The sequence below is a fragment of the Ranitomeya imitator genome, chromosome 1 (genome assembly GCF_032444005.1).
Source record: "Ranitomeya imitator isolate aRanImi1 chromosome 1, aRanImi1.pri, whole genome shotgun sequence".
Lineage (NCBI taxonomy): Eukaryota > Metazoa > Chordata > Amphibia > Anura > Dendrobatidae > Ranitomeya > Ranitomeya imitator.
In genome coordinates, this window is record NC_091282.1 from 937,401,559 (window position 1) to 937,425,024 (window position 23,466).

The following is a 23,466-nucleotide window of genomic DNA, read 5'->3' on the forward strand; positions in this document are numbered from 1 at the left end:
TAAACTTCTGTGAAGCACTTGGGGGTTCAAAGTCCTCACCACACATCTAGATTAGTTCCTTTGGGGGTCTAGTTTCCAAAATGGGGTCATTTCTGGGGGATCTCCAATGTTTAGGCACACAGGGGCTCTCCAAACGTGACATGGTGTCCGCTAATGATTGGAGCTAATTTTCCATTTAAAAAGCCAAATGGCGTGCCATCCCTTCCGAGCCCTGCCGTGCGCCCAAACAGTGGTTTACCCCCACATATGGGGTATCAGCGTACTCAGGACAAACTGGAAAACAATATTTGGGGTCCAATTTCTCCTATTATCCTTGGGAAAATAGGAAATTCTAGGCTAAAAATCATTTTGAGGAAAGAAAAATTATTTTTTATTTTCATGGCTCTGCGTTATAAACTTCTGTGAAGCACCTGGGGGTTTAAAGTGCTCAATATGCATCTAGATAAATTCCTTGGGGGGTCTAGTTTCCAAAATGGGGTCACTTGTGGGGGAGCTCCAATGCATAGGCACACAGGGGCTCTCCAAACGCGACATGGTGTCCGCTAACAATTGGAGCTAATTTTCCATTCAAAAAGTCAAATGGCGCGCCTTCCCTTCCGAGCCCTGCCGTGCGCCCAAACAGTGGTTTACCCCCACATATGAGGTATCAGCGTACTCAGGACAAATTGGACAACAACTTTCGTGGTTCAGTTTCTCCTTTTACCATTGGGAAAATAAAAAAAATTGTTGCTAAAAGATAATTTTTGTGACTAAAAAGTTAAATGTTCATTTTTTCCTTCCATGTTGCTTCTGCTGCTGTGAAGCACCTGAAGGGTTAATAAACTTCTTGAATGTGGTTTTGAGTACCTTGAGGGGTGCAGTTTTTAGAATGGTGTCACTTTTGGGTATTTTCAGCCATATAGACCCCTCAAACTGACTTCAAATGTGAGGTGGTCCCTAAAAAAAATGGTTTTGTAAATTTCGTTGTAAAAATGACAAATCGCTGGTCAAATTTTAACCCTTATAACTTCCTAACAAAAAAAAATTTTGTTTCCAAAATTGTGCTGATGTAAAGTAAACATGTGGGAAATGTTATTTATTAACTATTTTGTGTCACATATCTCTCTGGTTTAACAGAATAAAAATTCAAAATGTGAAAATTGCGAAATTTTCAAAATTTTCGCCAAATTTCCGTTTTTATCACAAATAAACGCAGAATTTATTGACCTAAATTTACCACTAACATGAAGCCCAATATGTCACGAAAAAACAATCTCAGAACCGCTAGGATCCGTTGAAGCGTTCCTGAGTTATTACCTCATAAAGGGACACTGGTCAGAATTGCAAAAAACGGCAAGGTCTTTAAGGTCAAAATAGGCTGGGTCATGAAGGGGTTAATTTGAGACTTTCAAGGGCACGGAGACTGGTTGAGTGCGCCTTTGGGATTCTTGTAGCCAAATGGCGGGTTCTTCAGTCTGCCATTCAGCTGAATGAGGCTCCAATCAATGAAGTGATCAAAGCCTGTGTTATTCTACATAATTTCACCAGAATACATGATTGTTCCTCACCAAATTTTGAAGATCACCTCATGAGCAATGTTAGTAGGCCTACCCCATATGTCCCTCTTCCGCGTCGTCCACTTTCTGGCCTAAAAGTACTCCCTGGCAAGACTATGTAATTTTGCATGTGTAATTATTGAGATATATAAATATTTTTTTTCACAATTTTGAAACTCGGTCTGTTGTATTTAATTATTTCACATATGGTTATGAGCATATCATGTGTGTGTGATGTAAGAATGAATAGAGCGCATCCAGAGTTTGATTGTTAGTAACGAAAATTTTACTTATCAAAATTTTTTTTGGGGTTGGTTATTGTTTTGTCATAACCTTTTTTTTTTTAATAAATTCCACAGTTTTTTTGTGGCCATAAAAATTAGGATCAACATCCACATTACAGATTGCTATGTAAGCACAAACAAACACAATATTGTGTATACAAATCAAATATAAAAAACTAGATTGTGGCCCGATTCTAACGCATCGGGTATTCTAGAATATGCATGTCCCCGTAGTATATGGACAATGATGATTCCAGAATTCGCGGCAGACTGTGCCCGTCGCTGATTGGTCGAGGCAACCTTTATGACATCGTCGTCGCCATGGCAACCATTATGACATCTACGTCGATACTGTGCCCGTTGCTGATTGGTCGAGGCCTGGCGGCCTCGACCAATCAGACGCGGGATGTCTACGTCCTTTATGACATCATCGTCGCTGTGCCCGTCGCTGATTGGTCGAGGCCACCAATCAGAGACGCGGGATTTCCAGGACAGACAGAAAGACAGACAGACAGACAGACGGAAAAACCCTTAGGCAATTATATATATAGATAAGCAAAATGGTTAAATTAAAAAAAAAAAAAATTACAAGTCCTGGTAGGTAGGTGCTGGAGATGTTGATTGCTCAGGGTCAGCATCAGGTGGCCTTTGTAGGCTCAATTGTCCAGCACCCTGTGCGGATGTGGTAGTGGCCTGAGGGACATTATGCCTGCTATGATGCTGGGCACTTTGAAGATTGGGGACAGGATTTTGGAGATACCCCTGATGTTGATGACCATATGGGCGGGAATCATACCCCAAACCAAAATGACCATATTGTCCAAACCCAGGTTGGGACCAGCCTCCAGCACTGGGTGTGGACAAGTGGCCATATTGGGATGGTTGCTGATATCCCGCCATATGGTGCTGAGGTTGCCATTGTGGGTTCGTTGTGGGTTGGGATTGAGGTGTTGGCTGACGTGGAGGGGGTGCTTCAGATCCTTGTTGAGCATGCATGCCTTGTAATCTCTGAGGCCGTAGAATATTTTCTGGTGATATCTGCCACTGTTCAATCATCTGCAAAAGATTGTATGGGTTATTTGGTGGGGGTGCATGCATCAATAAGGATCTGAAAACACCCTCTCACACGAAGCCTCAACTCCCGCTCTATGGACCTTAAGTACTGGGCAAGGCTCCTTGTAAATCCCTCCTCCCCATCATCCTCTCGATCCCTTGACAAATAGTTCATGACCCCAGCATCCACGTTTCTCCTGCTTTGGAGAAGCTCTCTCCTGCGGCGTGAACGCTGTGGTCTGACTGCAGCCTGTTGGGATCGCTCCAGGGCAACAGTTGGGCTGCTGCTATTTTAAGGGTCATCCTGGCTAGGTGGTGGTGCTGCTGCTGATGATGAGAACTGTGGGGCCTCTTGATGTTGTTCTGCTGCAGCTGGAGCTGGCTGGCCAGATGAGGAGGATCCTGGAGGGATGGAGCCTGAGGGAGCAGCAGAAGGACCAGCCACCTCTTCACCTTCACCAACTAGGTCAATGACCAGTTCAGAGTCAGACCCTGCCTCCCTGTCAGTGAGGTTAGACTGTGTTCTGTAAATGAAAAATTTATTTAGTTGAAATTTTATTTGTAATAATTTCTCAAACTTAAAAAATAAAAAAAGGTTGGGATGTTTTTACTTACGGCCTGAGGTCCATGCTGGGGTTCAAAAAGGTTAGCCGGTCAAAATAAACATATTTCCTTTTTTTTGGAGGTGCCCCGGCTCCACTTCTCTCCCGCTGCTGCCTATCCCTCCTGTATTGGTCACGGATACTCCGCCACCTTGCTGTAACATCACCCTCTGAAACAGCAAAAAATAAACACATTGATTAGCCCGTTATGCAGAGTGCTCACACAAGGTGTAATTGACTACACAGATTTAAGTGTAGCATAGAAGTAGGCAATTGTGGAGCACATTTATTATTAAATTTGAAAAACTCACACAATTATGAAGCAAGGCCACAAGGACAGAGTCCACTACCCTCTATCCCAGAAAGCACAATTACTGGAAAACACTGTTAGTAAGGGACACCTATTCAAAACATTACTGAAATCCGTTTATCATGTACAACACCATGTATCTACTGGTGTGCTTTCTATTAATTTCTGGATTAATAAATTCATGTTTAGAAATTCAAAGTAGTAAGGGCCTGCTGTTTAACAAGAACATTACATTTCAAACATGGGTGTACTTACTTATTTATCGCTGTGCCTCACGTGGCTGCTGGTCATAATGTGGGAAGAGGGACCCACACACGCTCCTCCATGCTGCCTCTTTTTGGGCCCTGTTGGCATAGTTGGGGTCTCTTTGGTCCCAGATTACAGGCCTCTCTTGGACCAAAATGATCAGCATGTCTTCATTTATTATGCTGGCCATGCTGAATCTCACTCCGTGGAGGCGTGCAGCAGACTTCCGGGTTCACTGTCTGGCTGCTTCAGCTAATTAGCATGTCTCACCTGCCTGATTGAGGCCTTTGGACATTTCCGGACATCTGCCAGTGAGTTGCGTATTTCTCGCAAGTCACACGCATGGTCCCTATGCATTCCGTATTATACGCTCTCCCATAGACTTGCATTGGCGTATTTTTTGCGCAATACGCTGACAAACGCAGCATGCTGCGATTTTGTGCGGCCGTAGAACGCCGTATATTACGGATCCGTAATATACGGCTGATAGGACTAGACCCATTGAGAATCATTGTGCCGTATGTTATGCGAGTTTTACGCACGTAGTTTCTGCGCTCTTACGTACGTAAAACTCGCAAGTGTGACGGCGGCCTTAGGGTCACTTCCGTCTGTCTGTCTGTCTTTCTGTCACAGATATTCATTGGTCGCGGCCTCTGTCTGTCATGGAAATCCAAGTCGCTGATTGGTCGTGGCAAAACAGCCACGACTAATCAGCGACGGGCACAGTCCGGAAGAAAATGGCCGCTCCTTCCTCCCCGCAGTCACTGCCCGGCGCCCGCATACTCCCCTCCGGTCAGTGCTCACACAGGGTTAATGGCAGCGATGACCGCGGTGTAGCGCACTCCATTAACGCTGCTATTAACCCTGTGTGACCAACTTTTTACTATTGATGCGGCCTATGCTGCATCAATAGTAAAAAGATCTAATGTTAAAAATATTTTAAAAAATAAAAATTCGCTATACACTCACCGTCCGTCAGCCCCTCGGATCCACAACAGGCCTTTCCCGCTCGCGATGCTCCGGTAACCGGTCCATGCTGCGATCTCGCGAGATGATGACGTAGCGGTCTCGCGAGACCGCTACGTCATCATCTCGCGAGACCGCAATGCACTCTTCAGACCGGAGCGCGCGAGGAGCGTCGGTAACCGCTTCGATCCGGGGGCCAACGAAGGGTGAGTATATCACTATTTTTTATTTTAATTCTTTTTTCTAACTGGGATATGGTGCCCACATTGCTATAGACTGCGTGGGCTGTGTAATATATTACGTGGGCTGTGCAATATACTACGTGGGCTGGGCAATATACTACGTGGGCTGGGCAATATACTACGTGGGCTGCGCAATATACAACGTGGGCTGCGCAATATACTACGCGGGCTGGGCAATATACTATGCGAGCTGCGCAATATACAACGTGGGCTGCGCAATATACTACGTGGGCTGAGCAATATACTATGTGGGCTGCGCAATATACAACGTGGACTGCGCAATATACAATGTGGGCTGCACAATATACTACATGGGCTGCGCAATATACAACATGGGCTGTGCAATGTACAACGTGGGCTGCGCAATATGCTACGTGGGCTGCACAATATGCTACGTGGGCTTTGCAATATACTACGTGGACTTTGCAATGTACTGCGTGGGCTGCGCAATATACAACGTGGGCTGCGCAATATACTACGCGGGCTGGGCAATATACTATGCGAGCTGCGCAATATACAACGTGGGCTGCGCAATATACTACGTGGGCTGAGCAATATACTATGTGGGCTGCGCAATATACAACGTGGACTGCGCAATATACAATGTGGGCTGCACAATATACTACATGGGCTGCGCAATATACAACATGGGCTGTGCAATGTACAACGTGGGCTGCGCAATATGCTACGTGGGCTGCACAATATGCTACGTGGGCTGCGCAATATACTACATGGGCTTTGTAATATACTACGTGGGCTTTGCAATATACTACGTGGGCTTTGCAATGTACTGCATGGGCTGCGCAATGTACTGCGTGGGCTGCGCAATGTACTGCGTGGGCTGCGCAATGTACTGCGTGGGCTGCGCAATGTACTGCATGGGCTGTGCAATATACTACGTGGGCTGTGCTATACACTACATATACATATTCTAGAATACCCGATGCGTTAGAATCGGGCTACCATCTAGGTTTTTATAATTGATTTAATACCATCGAACTAAATGGCATGGAAAAGGTCAAATGCGAACTTGTATTATGAAAAGCTGAATAGGAAACGGCATAGCGCAAAATCAAGGACCTAGGTGTGTTGGATACTTTATTAAATGTACGTCTTATGTCAAATCTACTATATAATTGTCTAAGGGTCACTTCCGTCTTTCTGTCTGTCTGTCTGTCCTTCTGCCTGTCACGGATATTCATTGGTCGTGGCCTCTGTCTGTCATGGAATCCAAGTCGCTGATTGGTCTCGCCAGCTGCCTGTCATGGCTGCCGCGACCATATCAGCGACAGCCACAGTCCGATTAGTCCCTCCCCTGCAGTCAGCGCCCGGCGCCCACTCCATACTCCCCGCAGTCACCGCTCACACAGGGTTAATGCCAGCGGTAACGGACCGCGTTATGCCACGGGTAAATCACACCGTTACCGCTGCTATTAACCCTGTGTGACCAAGTTTTTACTATTAATGCTGCCTATGCAGTGTCAATAGTAAAAACATCTAATGTTAAAAATAATAAAATAAAAAATCATTATATACTCACCTTCCGCCGCCTTTCCTGCTCCTGGCTATGGTCCGGTGACTGCTCCATGCAAGCGGCAGGTTCCGGTGGTATGGGAGAAGGACCTGCCATGATGTCACGGTCATTTGACTGCGACGTCATCACAAGCCCTGCGCGCCTGTTCGAGAAGGACCTGCCATGACGTCACGGTTATGTGGCCGCGACGTCATCACAGGCCCTGCGCGCCTGCGCAAGAAGGACCTGCCATGACGTCACGGTCATGTGATCGAACTACAACTGGCCCTCGGAAGGTGAGCATATGTTTTTTTTGTTTTCTTTTTTAACCTGTGACTTACGTGGATGGGCAATATACTACGTAGCTGGGCAATATACTACGTGACTGGGCAGTATACTATGTGGCTCTGTGCTGTATACTACGTCGCTGGGCAATATACTACCTCGCTGGGCAATATACTACGTGGTTGGGCAATATACTACGTGGGCTGTGCTATATACTACATGGACATGCATATTCTAGAATACCCGATGTGTTAGAATCGGGTCACCATCTAGTCTTTTATATCCTCTATCACTCAGACTTTTTTTATAGTTTCACTTTCACGGAGAAAGGACTCACAATCAGAACAATTCCGTCTAGCACGGTAAAATTCACCGTACGGTATTGCTTTTATTGTATGATGTGGGTGCAAGGATGAGGACAGAAGTGTAGTATTGCCAGAAAGATTATTCCTAAAAAGGGAAGTGGTCACATGGTGTGTCATGGAATTACCGGATAAATATATATCCAAAAAAGAAGTTTGAGTATCAGGAACACTGGTGGTGAATTTCAAATTTAAATTATTGGAATTAAGATACATTATGAAATTTTCCACACCTGAACACTCACACTGCCATACAAACAGGTCGTCCACGTACCCACCAAACCAAAAAATATGGAATCAGAAAAAGGATTAGAATCAGAAAAAATATAAGATTATTCCCTCCACGTTATGTATAGAATGGCTGAGGAGATATAGGCAGATAAATCATGTCGATTACCGGTTTGCTGTTCGACCATTTGTGCTGGGCCGCATTGGGGGCATGGGCTGCCAGCTGATTCCTGTTCCTCCCAGCATGTTACTCGACATGACCCCCTCTTTTGAAGTGAGCAGCAAGCATTATAAAGAGAGGGAGCACATGGCCTTACACAAGCCTTGGTCCCCTTGGGTTGGTCACTCATTTCTGCCCCCCCCAGGGAGGGGGCCTTTCCCCCTCCTCTGGGCACTTGAAGCTAAAACTTCTAAAACCTTTGAAAGATCATAACTTCCCAACGGAAGGTCATAGGGAGGCAATACTGTCACCATCGGATCCGACCGGGTCCCCGATATGCTTAGAGAACCAACAAGGTTTCATTACCTGGCTTCTACTAGCTGTTCTTCGTTTTTGTGGATAAGAACAAACCGATACGCGCGTAAAGGGGTCCACTGTCGCAAGTCCAACTTTGGGTAAATACATCTATTGGTAACCCTGACTTAGATACTATTAGAAAATGTCATTCTTATAAGCAGTTTCTTCCCTGGCCTGTCTGCAGACATAGGGTATGGATTGATGCTATTATAGCTTTATTTTGACATCCATCCCTTATGGGCTGCATTACAGGTAAGGGATACCTTCCAGCATCGTCCTGCATTATTTCCACATTTGAAGCACTTAGCACTTTTCCTTGTGAATAATCTGTACTTTATGCAGTATATGGCTTTCTGAATGATCTGGTATGATACATGTCTTTTATAGATACCAACTGCTGCTCTATAGGATTATGTTTGTATCAGGTGTTTACTAATTTTTATGCACTTTATTTTTCTCTATATTTTATTTTCTATATGTATTAACTATTTATTCGATTGGACAGTGTATTTCGTTTTTTGTACAGTAAGTGTTGTCATCTCCTGTGTTCTATATCATTATCATGTTTTTATATTATATTGGTAATTAAATAAAAATAATTAGATATTATTCTTGCTTTTGGAGGATCTTTGTTCTTCTTGTAAGCTCTGTACTATATGTGTATGTCTGCGTACTGTATGTGTATGTCTGTGTACTGTATGAGTGTGTGCATGTCTGCGTACTGTATGTGTGTGCATGTCTGCGTACTGTATGTGTGTGCATATCTGCGTACTGTATGTGCGTGCATGTCTGTCAGGGAAATATTAATTATTTCCTATGGTCCTAGGTACACATACAGAGCTACCTGTTTTTTTCCTCCCCCCCCATTGGTTTGTAAAAAACCCAGTTCCTGCTGCATCCCCCTCCATGGCTGCAGCCCCCTCAGTCTGCCCTTGTGAAAATCTATCTGTGGCACCCCAGGAGTTCAGGTTCCTCATTCGTATTGCCATCCTCTCGGGGAGGGTAATGCCATACCTGGAGACAGGAGGGATCCCTTTGGCAGGTAATCTTACATGCAACATTTTCTGACTCCAGGCCAGAAGGAGGAGCTCTAAACCCGGTTTAAGGGGAACTTCCCTATATGCATCCTGGTCTGGAGGAGGAGTCAGTTAGTATGGTGCAGACAAGCAGACAGTTGACAGTTGGTGGCAGACAGTGAAGGAGCACAGAAGGACTTAGGAGCTAGAGGAGGACTGCTACTGGGCCTTTCTATGCTGAGCGCAGAAACCGGGCATCGGGAGCCCAAGGTTGTGAGGAACTACATGTCCCACGACAGAACCGGAGGGCAGGAAACTAAAAGGGACTTGCCCACATAATACCTGAGGTACAGCAGCAATCAGAGTCTGGAGTCACCGTGGACAGAGACCCCAAAGAGACGGCTCAAGTTGCCTACCGTGCAGGTACTGTCCCTGGATTGGGAAGACAGAGGGCCTTGTTATAGAGCTACAGGCAGCAAGGGACCACAGACCAGCGCATAGTGGAAGGCTCCAAAACTGACCTGTCGAGGGGATTTCCACCTGTCTTCAGGCTGACTGGACTCCATCTTTACCTGTTGCCGGTACCCTGGACTGAGGCTGTTAAAACACCAGTAAACCAGGTAAAGACTGCCACCCTGTGTCCTCCATTTATTTGCCGGCATTCACCATCCCTGCCAAGCGCACCTGAAGCACTGGGGACACCACTTCACCTGGGGGAAGTGACACCATCTTTGCTGCAGCAACATCGCCCCCAGAGGACCCCTTGAAGCAGCGTTGGTCACCTCTGACTGAGAACCACAGGTGGCGTCACAAACTTTCATAATTTCCACAACCCCTTTAAAGACCGTCCCTTTTACTTGGGCGCCCACGGACCGGGTCGTTGCCACAGTGACCACCCCATTAATTGCGACCGTACCCGGTATCGAATACCCCACTGCCCTGACGGGCGACTCATATCCACTTCCCTCTCCTTTTAGCAAATGGTCACTTTTATTATATGCCAGCTCTGGCAGAGTTAAAGGGGTTGTCCACTACTTTCATGTAACCCCCCAATGTATCCCCCCAGGGCCCCTATTGAATTGTGTAAATACCTTGCGTTGTCGTTTTCGCCTGTGAGCGGCGCTATGGCTGCAGCTGGGTACGGGTCACATGACCCCCAGGCTGCAGCCGCCGCTCATTTCCGCCGACGTCACGTCAATTTCCAGGCTCTGAAAATTGACGTGACGTCAGCAGCAGGCGTGACCAGCCCCCACAGTCAGCAGTCACTCAGCAAGAGTGACTGGGCTGGGGGCGGGGCTGCCTGCAGGGCTGTGCTGGGGGCGGGCGGGGCTGTGCTGGGGTGAGTGTGTGGACGCCTGACGCCGGGGTTTGGGTGGCGGCATGTGCCGCTCGGCGCCGGGGGTCTCCTGTGCCGCTCGGCGCCGGGGGTCTCCTGTGCCGCTCGGCGCCGGGGGTCTCCTGTGCCGCTCGGCGCCGGGGTCTGCTGCGGGGGGTTGTCATGTGTGTGTGTGTGTGTGTGCAGGCATCGTCCGATGGGACTACAAGTCCCATCGGGCTCTGCCTGCTACACTGACAGTGACTGGCACATTAGCCAATGATGGGACAGTTGTAGTCCCATCATCCGGCTAATGTGTTGAATGAAAAAAAATAAAAACACTCAGTACATACATACATACAACACACACCATGCGACATGTAACATGCGACGACATGCACCATGCAGCGACATGCACCATGCGACGGCATGCAACATGCACCATGCGGCGACATGCACCATGCACCATGCAGCAGCATGCGACATGCACCATGCGACGACATGCAGCGGCATGCGACATGCACCATGCGACGACATGCACCATGCAGCGGCATGCGACATGCACCATGCGACGACATGCAACATGCAACAACATGCACCATGCGACGGCATGCGACATGCACCATGCAGCGGCATGCGACATGCACCATGCGGCGACATGCACCATGCAGCGGCATGCGGCATGCACCATGCAGCGGCATGCGACGACATGCACCATGCAGCGGCATGCGACATGCACGATGTGACGACATGCACATGCAGCGGCATGCGACATGCACCATGCGACGACATGCACCATGCAGCGGCATGCGACATGCACCATGCGACGACATGCAACATGCAACAACATGCACCATGCAACGGCATGCGACATGCGCCATGCAGCGGCATGCGACATGCACCATGTGATGACATGCACAATGCAGCAGCATGCGACATGCACCATGCAGCGGCATGCGGCGACATGCACCATGCAGCGGCATGCGACATGCACCATGCGACAACATGCACCATGCAGCGGCATGCGACATGCACCATGCGACGACATGCACCATGCAGCGGCGTGCGACATGCACCATGCGACAACATGCACCATGCAACAACATGCACCATGCGACGGCATGCGCCATGCACCATGCAGCGGCATGCGACATGCACCATGCAGCGGCATGCGACATGCACCATGCGACGACATGCACCATGCAGCGGCATGCGACATGCACCATGCTACGACATGCACCATGCAGCGGCATGCGACATGCACCATGCGACGACATGCACCATGCAGCGGCATGCGACATGCGACGGCATGCGACATGTACCATGCGACGACATGCTACATGCACCATGCGATGACATGCACCATGCGATGACATGCACCATGCGACATGCTACATGCACCATGCGACGACATGCACCATGCAGCGGCATGCGACATGCACCATGCAGCAGCATGCGACATGCACCATGCGACGACATGCGCCATGCAGCGGCATGCACCATGCAGCAGCATGCGACATGCACCATGCGATGACATGCACCATGCAGCGGCATGCGACATGCACCATGCGACGACATGCTACATTCACCATGCGACAACATGTACCATGCGACAACATGCGACATGCACCATGCGACGACATGCACCATGCGACAACATGCACCATGCAATGACATGTGACATACAGTACATACATACTACATACAGTACATATAACATAGAGTACATACTCACCATCACTTGTCACTTTGTTCCCCGAAGCCATTGTCACCTGTAAAAAATATTAAAATAATAAACAAACACTATACTCCCTGTCCGCAGAAATCAAATTAAAACGAGTGTCCCACGACGATCTCCCGTGGAGAGCAGGAGCATCAGTTGATGCGACCACTCTCCAGGGGCTCCAGGAACACAATGATGGAAGGTATCCTTCCATCATGTATTCCTCACAAGGTATTCCTACGCCCCTGTGAGAAAATAGTCCCTAGTCTCACTATTGGCATTGCTGGGTGAGACATTTTCCCACGCAGCAATTGCCATAAAGTGAGACCAGTGAACTAGAGTAACCTCAGTGATGCACTGCAGGAGCCATTGTCTCCTGTCAGTGTGTCACTGTGGGTCCTATAGAGCAGTGACATCACCCGATGTCACTGTTCTATAGGGGAGATCGTCGTGGGACACTCGTTATTAATTGGACTACGGCGGAAAGGTAGTATACGGTTTATTATTTTACTTTTTTTTTGCAGGCGCTGAAGTATGGTAAGTATGGTTAAATGAAGAATATTAAAATACTTTTTTCCAAATGTGTGTGTGTTTTATTAACCCTTTCTTACTATTGGATTAGTAATGGATAGGCGTCTTATTGACGCCTCTCCGTTATTAATCCGGCTTAATGTCACCTTACAATAGCAAGGTGACATTAACCCCTTATTACCCCATATCCCACCGCTACTCGGGAGTGGGAAGAGAGGGGCTAAGTGCCGGAATTGGCGCATCTTACAGATGCGCCATTTCTGGGGCGGCTGCGGACTGGTATTTGTAGCCGGGGGGGGGGGGGGCAATATCCATGGCCCCTCTCTAGGCTATGAATATCAGCCTGCAGCTGTCTGCGTAGCCTTTCTGGCTATAAAATATAGGGGGACCCAACGTCATTTTTTTTGGGGGGTCCCCCTCTTTTAATAGCCAGCAAAGGCTACGCAGACAGCTGCGGGCTGGTATTCATAGCAGGCTACAGATATTGGCCCCGGCCGTCGGCTTTCCCCCTCTGGTGCAGAAAATTGCACGGGAGCCTACGCCGTTTTTTTTCCGCTTTATTTTATTTTTTTTAAATTCAACGCTCATTAAGGCCTCTTTCACTCTTGCGTCGGTACGGGTCCATCGCTATGCGTCGGGCCGACGTACCGACACACGTTGTGAAATTTGTGCATGACGTGGGCAGCGGATGCAGTTTTTCAACGCATCCGCTGCCCATTCTGAATTGCGGGGAGGAGGGGGCGGAGTTTCTGCCGCACATGCGAGGTAAAAAATGGTGGGCGAGACAGCCAAAAAATTTTTCTATTGAACGTTTTTTCGTGCCTATGGTCCGCCAAAACACGACGGATCCGTAGCACGACAGAGGCGATGTCTGGCCATCTGTTACGATCCGTCGCTAATACAAGTGTATGGGTAAAACGCATCCTGCGAGCACATTTGCAGGATCCGTTTATTTGCACCGGATCGTTTTTTTTCCGCCAGATCCGTTTTTTTTCAACCGAATCCGTTTTTTTCCGCCGGATCCATTTTATTCCACCGGATGTTTTTTTTTCCGCCAGATCTGTTTTTTCTCATAGAGTTGTATTAGCGCCGGATTGCGCCTGGTGGCCACACGTTTAATCCGTTTTTGCAGGATCCGTCAAAAAAGCTGTTTCCACCGGACGGAAAACACATACAGAGGAACGGGTTTTCAGCGACTGATCTAGCAAAAAACGGATGAAACGTGTGGCCATCAGACGCACTCCGGCGCTAATACAACTCTATGAGAAAAAAACGGATCTGGCGGAAAAAAACGATCAGGTGGTAACAAACGGATACGGCGGGAAAAAAAAGATCCGGCAGAAAAAAAAGATCCGGCGAAAAAAAAGGGATCCTGCAAATGTGCTCGCAGGATGCGTTTTGTACCCATAGACTTGTATTAGCAACGGATCCGTCGTGTTTTGGCGGACGCAACACACAAAAAAAAGTTCAGTGTAACTTTTTTTGTGCGACGTCTGCCATTTCCGACCGCGCATGCGTGGCTGGAACTCCGCCCCCTCCTCCACGCTCATCACAATGGGCAGCGGATGCGTTGTAAAACTGGCCGAAGGTTTGCGACGGCCCCGTACCGACACAAGTGTGAAAGTAGCCTTACATCTGAATTTGCAGAGTATAATGCAGCCACCCCAGAGTATAATGTAACCCCCCAAATAATATAATGCAGCCCCCCATAGAGTATGATGCAATCACCCCTCATAGAATATAAATATAATACAGCCCCCCATAGAATATAATGTAGCCCAGAATAGAATAGAATGCAGCCCACCTCCCCATAGAATATAATGCAGCCCCATCAAAGAGTATGATGCAATCATCCCTCATAAAATCTAATACAGCCCCCCATAGAATATAATGCAGCCCACCTCCCCATAATATATAATGTAGCCCCCATTGAATATAATGTAGCCCCCATAGAATATAATGCAGCCCCCCATAGTATATAAGACAGCCTCCCCCATAGAATATAATATACCCCACATAGTATATAAGACAGCTTCCCCCATAGAATAGAATATACCCCCGCAATAGTATATAACACAGCCACATAGTATATAACACGGCCTCCCCCATAGAATATAATATACCTCCCATAGTATATATCAAAGCCCGCATATAATATAGCACAACTTGCATAGTATATAGCACAGCCTACATAATATAGCACAGCCCGCGTAGTAGTATACAGCACAGCCCGTGTAGTAGTATACAGCACAGCCCGGGTCGTAGTATATACAGCACAACACGCGTAGTAGTATATACAGCACAGCCCGCGGAGTAGTATACACAGCACAGCCCACACAGTGATATATACACAGCACAGCCCACACAGTGGTATATACACAGCACAGCCCACACAGTGGTATATACACAGCACAGCCCACACAGTGGTATATACACAGCACAGCCCACACAGTGGTACATACACAGCACAGCCCACACAGTGGTATATACACAGCACAGCCCACACAGTGGTATATACACAGCACAGCCCACACAGTGGTATATACACAGCACAGCCCACACAGTGGTATATACACAGCACAGCCCACACAGTGGTATATACACAGCACAGCCCACACAGTGGTATATACACAGCACAGCCCACACAGTGGTATATACACAGCACAGCCCACACAGTGGTATATACACAGCACAGCCCACACAGTGGTACATACACAGCACAGCCCACACAGTGGTATATACACAGCACAGCCCACACAGTGGTATATACACAGCACAGCCCACACAGTGGTATATACAGCACAACCCACATCTCATCCCCCCGATAATGGCTCCACACGCTCCTCACCTTTCCTCTTGCCCGCGCTGCTCCTGTCTCCTGTCTCGGCGGCGGCAGTCCGCCCGGGACACAGCAGGTCTGCGATAATATGACATCATCGCGCACCCGCAGTGTCAGAGCAGAGCGGGGAATGATGGGAGAGGGAGCGTCAGCGGACGCTCTCTCCTCCATCATTGCATTGAACTATACCGGCGTCATAGACGCCGGTATAGTTGAATGCGGCGGCGGCACTGGCGGGAGTAAGGGGGAAAGAGTGCAGCGGCCCATTACTGGCATTTGCCAGAAGTTGCCGATGGCCAGTCCGGCCCTGGTCACCACCCACACGCTTCCCTCCTCCTGAACTGCAGCGTTTCTCTGACCCACATCCGCAGCAAAACTGCAGATATGTTTTACATCTCAATGAAAGTCTGAGGCCGGAGTCACACTACAGCGAGATACGGCCGAGTCTCGCAGGTTAAATACAAGTTCTGGCACCGGCACTCCGGAGCGGAGCGTGCGGCTCCATGTATTGCTATGCGGCCGCACGCTCCGCTCCAGAGTGCCGGTGCCAGAGCTTGGTTTTAACCTGCGAGACTCGGCCGTATCTCGCTGTGTGTGATCCCGGCCTAAGGGTGCAGAAACGCTGCAGTTCGGCACAAAAGAAGTGACATGCTGCGGAGAAAAAAAAAAAGCTGCGTTTCGGTGCGGCCTTTTCCGCAGCATGTGCACAACAAGTCTGTGGCTCCCATAGACTTACATTGGTTGTGCACAACACTGTGGATTTAATGCAATTCCGTGCGGCAAAAAATGCTGCGGATCTGCAATAAAATCTGCAACGTGTGCACACAGTCTTAGCATTTAGTGAGCCTAGCAAAAAGGCAAGCAAAAAACAAGTGTGGGATTGCACTTTTTTTGCAATTTCATCGCACTTTGAATTTTTTTCCCATTTTCTGTTTCACAACATGGTAAAACCAATGGTGTCGTTCAAAAGTAGAACTTGTCCCGCAAAAGATAAGCCCTCACATGGCCATATTGACGGAAACATTATGGCTCTGGAAAGAAGGGGAGCGATAAACGAAAAAAGCTCCAGGGGTGAAGGGGTTTAGAAACATGGATATGGACAAATCTATGGAAATAGATATATAGATATATAGATATATCTGTATGTATCCATCTATCCCATATCTATCTAATTCTATCTATCTGTCTCTGTCTATCTATCTATCTCATATCTATCTATCTATCTATCTATCTATCCCATATCTATCTATCTATCTATCTATCTATCTATCTATCTATCTATCTATCTATCCCATATCTATCTATCTATCTATCTATCTATCTATCTATCTATCTATCTATCTATCTATCTATAATCTATCTATTATATATCTATCTATTATCTATCTATCATCTATCTATCTATCATCTATCTATCTATTATCTATCTATCTATCTATCTATCTATCTATAATCTATCTATTATCTATCTATCTATTATCTATCTATCCCATATCTATCTATTATCTATCTATCTATCTATCATCTATCTATTATCTATCTATCTATTATCTATCTATCCCATATCTATCTATTATCTATCTATCTATCTATCTATCTATCTATCTATCTATCTATCTATCTATCTATCTATCTATCTATCTATGTGTAATGGAGTGTGGGTTGGACAAATGTAAAAGAGGAGTTGGACAGAAATGACACCACAAATCTTTTTGAAGAGAGAGGAGGGAGAGGAGGGAGGGGTTTGGGTGTGTTTTTGGAGTGGGTGTGCTAGATTCGGGCTTAGTGGCATTGCAAAGCATCATGGAACTTGTAGTATTAGGGCACAATAAGGAAGTTGTCGATTAACCCCATGAGAGCTGAATCCAGCACTGAAGATGTGCTGCTACAGCATGATAACAGGTAATATTGCTAAAATAAACACAGTAGATGTTTTCAGTGGCACATAATAGCAAGATTTATGAAAAAAAAAAACTTTATAGTAGTGGACAACTTCTTTAAGTGTGGTTTCTTTTTCCCTCCAAAAGATTCCTTTCTCTATCAGGCTTAATATTCCAGGTTGAATTCCATAATACACGATAATCCTAGAGACAGGAAAAGTAGATTTCCAGGACCAGGATAATTAGGCCTACGCATGGCAAAGTTTTTCGGCCTATAAGGCCATCAGAAACCTGGGAAATGAGTTTCTGCCCCCAGTAAAACGCAGATATGCCATATTTGGTCTCAAAAGAATGGTCACTTACCAGGGAAAAATGTAATGCCCTTAACGTCGCACTGTGAGCTTTCCAGCCAAAGATATGGAAGATAGGCGCTTTTAATAACTTTTTTAAAGGGGCAAACGTCCTTTAACCCAGCCCACCAGCGAGATCAGCAAGTGAGGAGTCCCTAGGTTTGTGGGCAAAGCATAAGGGTATGTGTGAAATCCTGTCTCCACTATGTGTGCGAACATGCATCCGGTGGCCCTGCGTTAACGGACATGCGTCGCCGCAAGGTAAATCACAGGGCCCTATGTATGAAGTGCGGAGATTCCGAGTGTGTGCAATGAACACATCCGGAATCACCGCGAGTACAGAAGGGGGTGGCGCTTTGGGCGGAGCGGGTTTTCCGCTCTGTCCAAAGCGCCATGATTACGGACCGTGGACACATACCGTTAAACTGAAAAGCACATTTGGGGAGGTGTCAGACTCCAGAGAGACAGCTAGACAACACACTGTGCTAATGAACCATTTTTCTTTGGGAAGGCTCTCTTCCCCTTTATCGACACGTCATACCTGTGACTGAGATAGAGTTAGTTTCATATTTTAATCCCTTTTATATCTAACTGTCTATACATATTGTATTTTGTCTCCTTTTTGTAATATCTTTTGTATTTTTGTAAACACTGACAATATTTTCTGGAGTAAACTTATAAATTTACTAGTTTTGTTCTTTTGCTTTATGATCAAACCATCACGTTCTCCACACAAAATCCCGCTACCTTGGGTTGGTTCCTGACCCGATATATGCTTTGGTATCAAATGAGGGACTGGTGGCAGCGTGGCTTCCTGGTGTTACTGGGGAAACCTGGCAGTGACGGATCAAATGCTTATGTGTGTATTCCCGTCCTGGGACTGGTGATATACATACCGCCCTCACTGCAGAGTGCCCGATAGCCATTATGTGACAAGGCAGCCTTTCCGGCAACTACTTATCCTATGTGCAGTTCCTTAAGTGACCTGAGGGTAAGGGTGGAGCGAGAGAGCTGCAAATTCCTATCTGGAACTGAGAAACAAAAGTTGGGTAATCATGACAATGTCTGCATACTGTATGTGTGTGAATGTCTGCGTACTGTGTGTGTGCATATCTGCATACTGTATGTGTGGCATCTCTGTGTATTGTGTGTACATTTGTACATACATGTGTGTGCACATCTGTATATTGTGCGTGCATGTCTGCGTACTGTATGTGTGGCATGTCTGCGAATTGTGTGTACATGTGTAAGAAGGAAGACCTCTCCTGTGCCTGGTCCGGAACTGTTGGGGCTGTCTCCTCTGTTGTCCGGGGGAAAGAATAAGAGACCGGACAAATCTCGCCACCCGGAAGCAGGGGGCGTGGCAATGCAGCAGTGCGCGCGGAAGCAGCCAGTTTGGGCACAAACAGGCAGCACGCAGCAGGCTAAGCAGAGTGCGCCGGCCTATGCTGCTACAGGCAGGATCGTTAAGAAGGAGGGTGTCATGCACTCCAGGACTGTGCGCGGAGTAGAGAAGGCCAGGTACCGGACTTATACCTGTGGTCATCCTTGCCGGTAAACTCTGACAGATCCACCTTGGACTGGAGAGACACTGTGGCCCTGTTTGATCCGGCCACAGTAATTCATGGACTAGGGGCTCAGCAGAAGGTAACTGACCCTGACCGCTGCTGCCAGAAGACAGACCGTCATGTAAGGCTACTTTCACACTAGCGTTGTGTGACGGCCGTCGCAAAGCGTCGTTTTGGAGAAAAAACGCATCCTGCAAAGTTGCCCGCAGGATGTGTTTTTTCACCATTGACTTGCAACAACACCAAAAATAAATCCACCAAAGAAAGACCATGAAGGGGTGTTGGTGGGTCCTCCAGGAGTGCCCCATTTGGTAATTATATCATTATTTTTGTATTACTTTATATTATCAGTATTTATTATTACCTTATCTATTTTCTGCATGTTTTGTACATGGTCACTTGCACAATGATTACCTGCGTTAATATGGTTTGGTTGTTATTTGATTCAAGATTCAAGATTCAAGATTCAAAGAAGCTTTATTGGCAGGACCAAATACACATCAGTTTTGCCAAAGCAAGTGTATAAAGGCAATAGGGATAGGGACTGTGGGGATGTTGGGTAGGAGCTGTAGGGGAGGTGGATGGGGCAGGTCCATTGTGGGGGCTATAGTCCATGGCATAGGGGAGGTGGATGGGGCAGGTCCATTGTGGGGGTTATAGTCCATGGCATAGGGGAGGTGGATGGGGCAGATGCAGGGTGGGGGCTATAGTCCATGGCATAGGGGAGGTGGATGGGGCAGGTCCAGGTTGGGGGCTATAGTCCATGGCATAGGGGAGGTGGATGGGGGCAGATCCAGGGTGGGGGCTATAGTCCATGGCATAGGGGAGGTGGATGGGGCAGGTCCAGGTTGGGGGCTATGGTCCATGGCATCATAGTTCTCTTTCTCGCAGTCTACCACTACTTTTGGGGTTCATATCTGGGTTGTCCGCCTATTCCTGTGCTTTGGTGTATTCCCACTGTATTTTATATATATATTTTATCTATTGTTTGGTTAATAAAATTATTTATTTTTTACTGACATTGTGTGAAGGCAGGTTTTTGGTGTTATACCATTGACTTGCATTAGCGATGCATTGCGACGGATGCGTCGTGCGACGGATGTGTTGTGTTTTGGCGGACCATCGGCACAAAAAAAGTTACATGTAACTTTTTTTGTGTGACGTGTCCGCCATTTCTGACCGCGCATGCACTGCCGGAACTCCGCCCCTCCTCCCCAGACATTACAATGGGGCAGCGGATGCGCTGAAAAACTGCATCCGCTGCCCCTGTTGTTCATTTATTTCACAACGTGCATCGGTACGTCAGCCCGACGCATTGCGACGGGCCCGTACCGATGCAAGTGTGAAAGTACCCTAAATGACAGACCAAGCAACTGTGGGTGTCCCAAGGGCCAGCTTACCGCTGAGGGCCATGCTTAGCAATCTCCCAGAGTTCACAGGGAGCAATTCTTTGCTATTGGACTGGACTGAGCAGGTTAAGGGTATGTTGAGAATGCACCACATGACTCCCGCGATGCAGGCAGAGATTGCCATGATGGCACTGGACGGAGATGCGACGTGCTCCGACATGTTCCGGCCCCGCATAAGTGAAACAATTTCACCAATGTGTTACAAATCTGAGAGCAGAAGCACGGGGACCCCACGGACGTCAGTGAATTGCGAATGCACATGTTTAGCTGTGTCCAAAGGGAGGGGAATCTGTAACCCAATACATGAACGTGCTGCAGGAGATCCACGCTGCAATCGCTAAGTGATGATGTGAGCATAGGGCCTCCTGAAGTAATTCTGAGAGACCAGCTAGTGGCAGGCTTTAGAGATACGCTGCTTAAACAGGCCTTGTGGGAGCGCTTGCAAGTTAATCCGCGGAAGTCTTTCCTGGAAGTTGGGACGGAAGCGGGGGTGAATGCGTGCGCCAGAGCAGGGGATGACAACCCCGGCAGGGAAAGTCCGGAGAGGGGAGGTATCTGTTCCACCTGCAGGTGAACCAGGCTGGGTGAGAGAAATCCAGAACGAAATCCAGGACATGCAAGAAGAATGGTCCGACTTAAGGGAGAAACCTCCAGTAACCCTGAACCCCTGCGGAGGCAGAATCGATCCCGAGCCTCGCCAGGAAATTAGACAACCTTGCACAGAAAGATGGCCGATTTGTTTCATATGTGGAGACGCTGGACATTATGCCCGAGGATGCGCATGATGGGGGAGACCCCTTACCCGCCGCCTGGAGCCAGAGCAGCCAAAGAGAGAAGGATGTCACACAAGTTGGGTTTCTCCGAGTCCTCTCGTATGGGCTGAAATGGATGGTCCGGCTGTCTGCTGTCTAGTCGATACCAGCTCTCCAGTGACCACTATGCCCAAGACTTATTTCAGATGCCATTTCCCCGAGGCGTTGTGGCCTGAATGGGGCCCAGTTATCATATTAACAACGGCCAATCAGTTGCCCATCCCAGTCGCAGGGGTGGCCTGGAAGCAAATCACTGTGTGCGGCAAAGATGTGGGCAGGAAAGGAGTTGTGTTAACTGCCGGGGACCCTGGCAATGGCCCGTTTGTAACTTTAGGAATGAACGTGTTGAAAGAACTCGGGAACATCCTGGTCAGTGAGTCACCAGATCCGTTTCTAAATCGATGGAGCCCTCACACCCCTCAGAGAAAAGTGCTCCAACAGTTGATACAGGTAGCCCAGGCCCAAGAAACGTCAAGTGAACTATGGGTCTTGGGGAAGGTGGTAGTCTCGGCCGCTGCCAAACTCGTTTTACCATCAGGTCAGACTGTGCTCACTCTGACCGTATGAGCCTGCATGCCTCTTGAAGGGGTAGAAGTTCAGATAGAGCCAGCTCTAATGGATCAACTACCTCCATGGCTCCTCATTGTACCGACGTTAGCCACCGTTCAAGACGGTAATATACTGGTGCAGTGTGTCAACCTAGGAGAGGACAGTCTCATACTCCCGTCCAAAGTGAAGTGGCACAGATAATGGGTATGCCGGAAGAACTGATGCAACCAGAGGCCGTTCAGTTGGCGGTGAAACAAGGAGATCCCTGGACAGTGGCCGTTACCGTGTCCTTCTATACACCACCTTACAATTTAAAGGAAGGGTGTCGGATCCTGGAGCAGATGCAGGTTGAGATAACGGAACTCTAATCACAACAGGTACAAGTGGAAGCGGTGCTGGAGCGTTACCAGGACGTTTTTGCTCGCCATGACGATTATTTCGGGTGCACCACAGCCATCACTCAAGAGATTCGCATGGGAAGCACTGCACCCATTCGGGAGTGATATCGACAAATCCCACCACAAATGTATCAAGGGGTGAAAGAGATGTTGGCGCATATGCTTCAGAGTGGAGTCATCCGAGAGAGCCAAAGTCCATAGGCTGCTGAAAAAGGACGGAACTCTGCGCTTCTGTGTTGATTACCGGAAATTGAATGCCTGCACCGTGCAAGACACTTACCCACTACCGAGAATTGAAGAGTCGTTGTCCACTCTGGGAAAAGCAAAGTACTTCTTGTCGTTAGATCTGGCCAGTGGATATTGGCAAGTGCCCATGGCTGAGCATGACCGGGTGAAAACAGCATTCATACTGCCAATGGGATTGTTCGAATTCAACAGGATGCCCTCCAGCCTTACTAACACGCCTGCAACCATTCAACGATTGATGGAGAGATGTCTTGGAGACTTGAACTTTGAAGCTACCCTCATTTATTTGGATGACATCATCGTCTATGCAGCCACCTTTGAGGAGCATCTTCAATGGTTAGAACAGGTATTGAGTTGGCTGTAGAAGCACAGCCTGAAAGTGAAACCCCGGAAGTGCCACCTTTTCCACAAGCAAATTGAATACCTAGGACATGTTGTATCCACTGAAGGAGTGAGACCAGCACATGAGAAGATAGCAGCAGTACAAGACTGGCCTACTCCGAAGACAGTGATGGATGTGTGGGCATTTCTAGGGCTTACCGGGTACTATCGACGATTTGTGCAAAATTTCACTCGTATTGTCAACCCACTGTTGGAGGTGTTGAAGGGAGTAACATCTGGTGCGAAGAATCAGACCATTCAGTGGGGAGCTGCCAGGAAGAAGCCTTCCGAGCCCTGAAGAAGGCC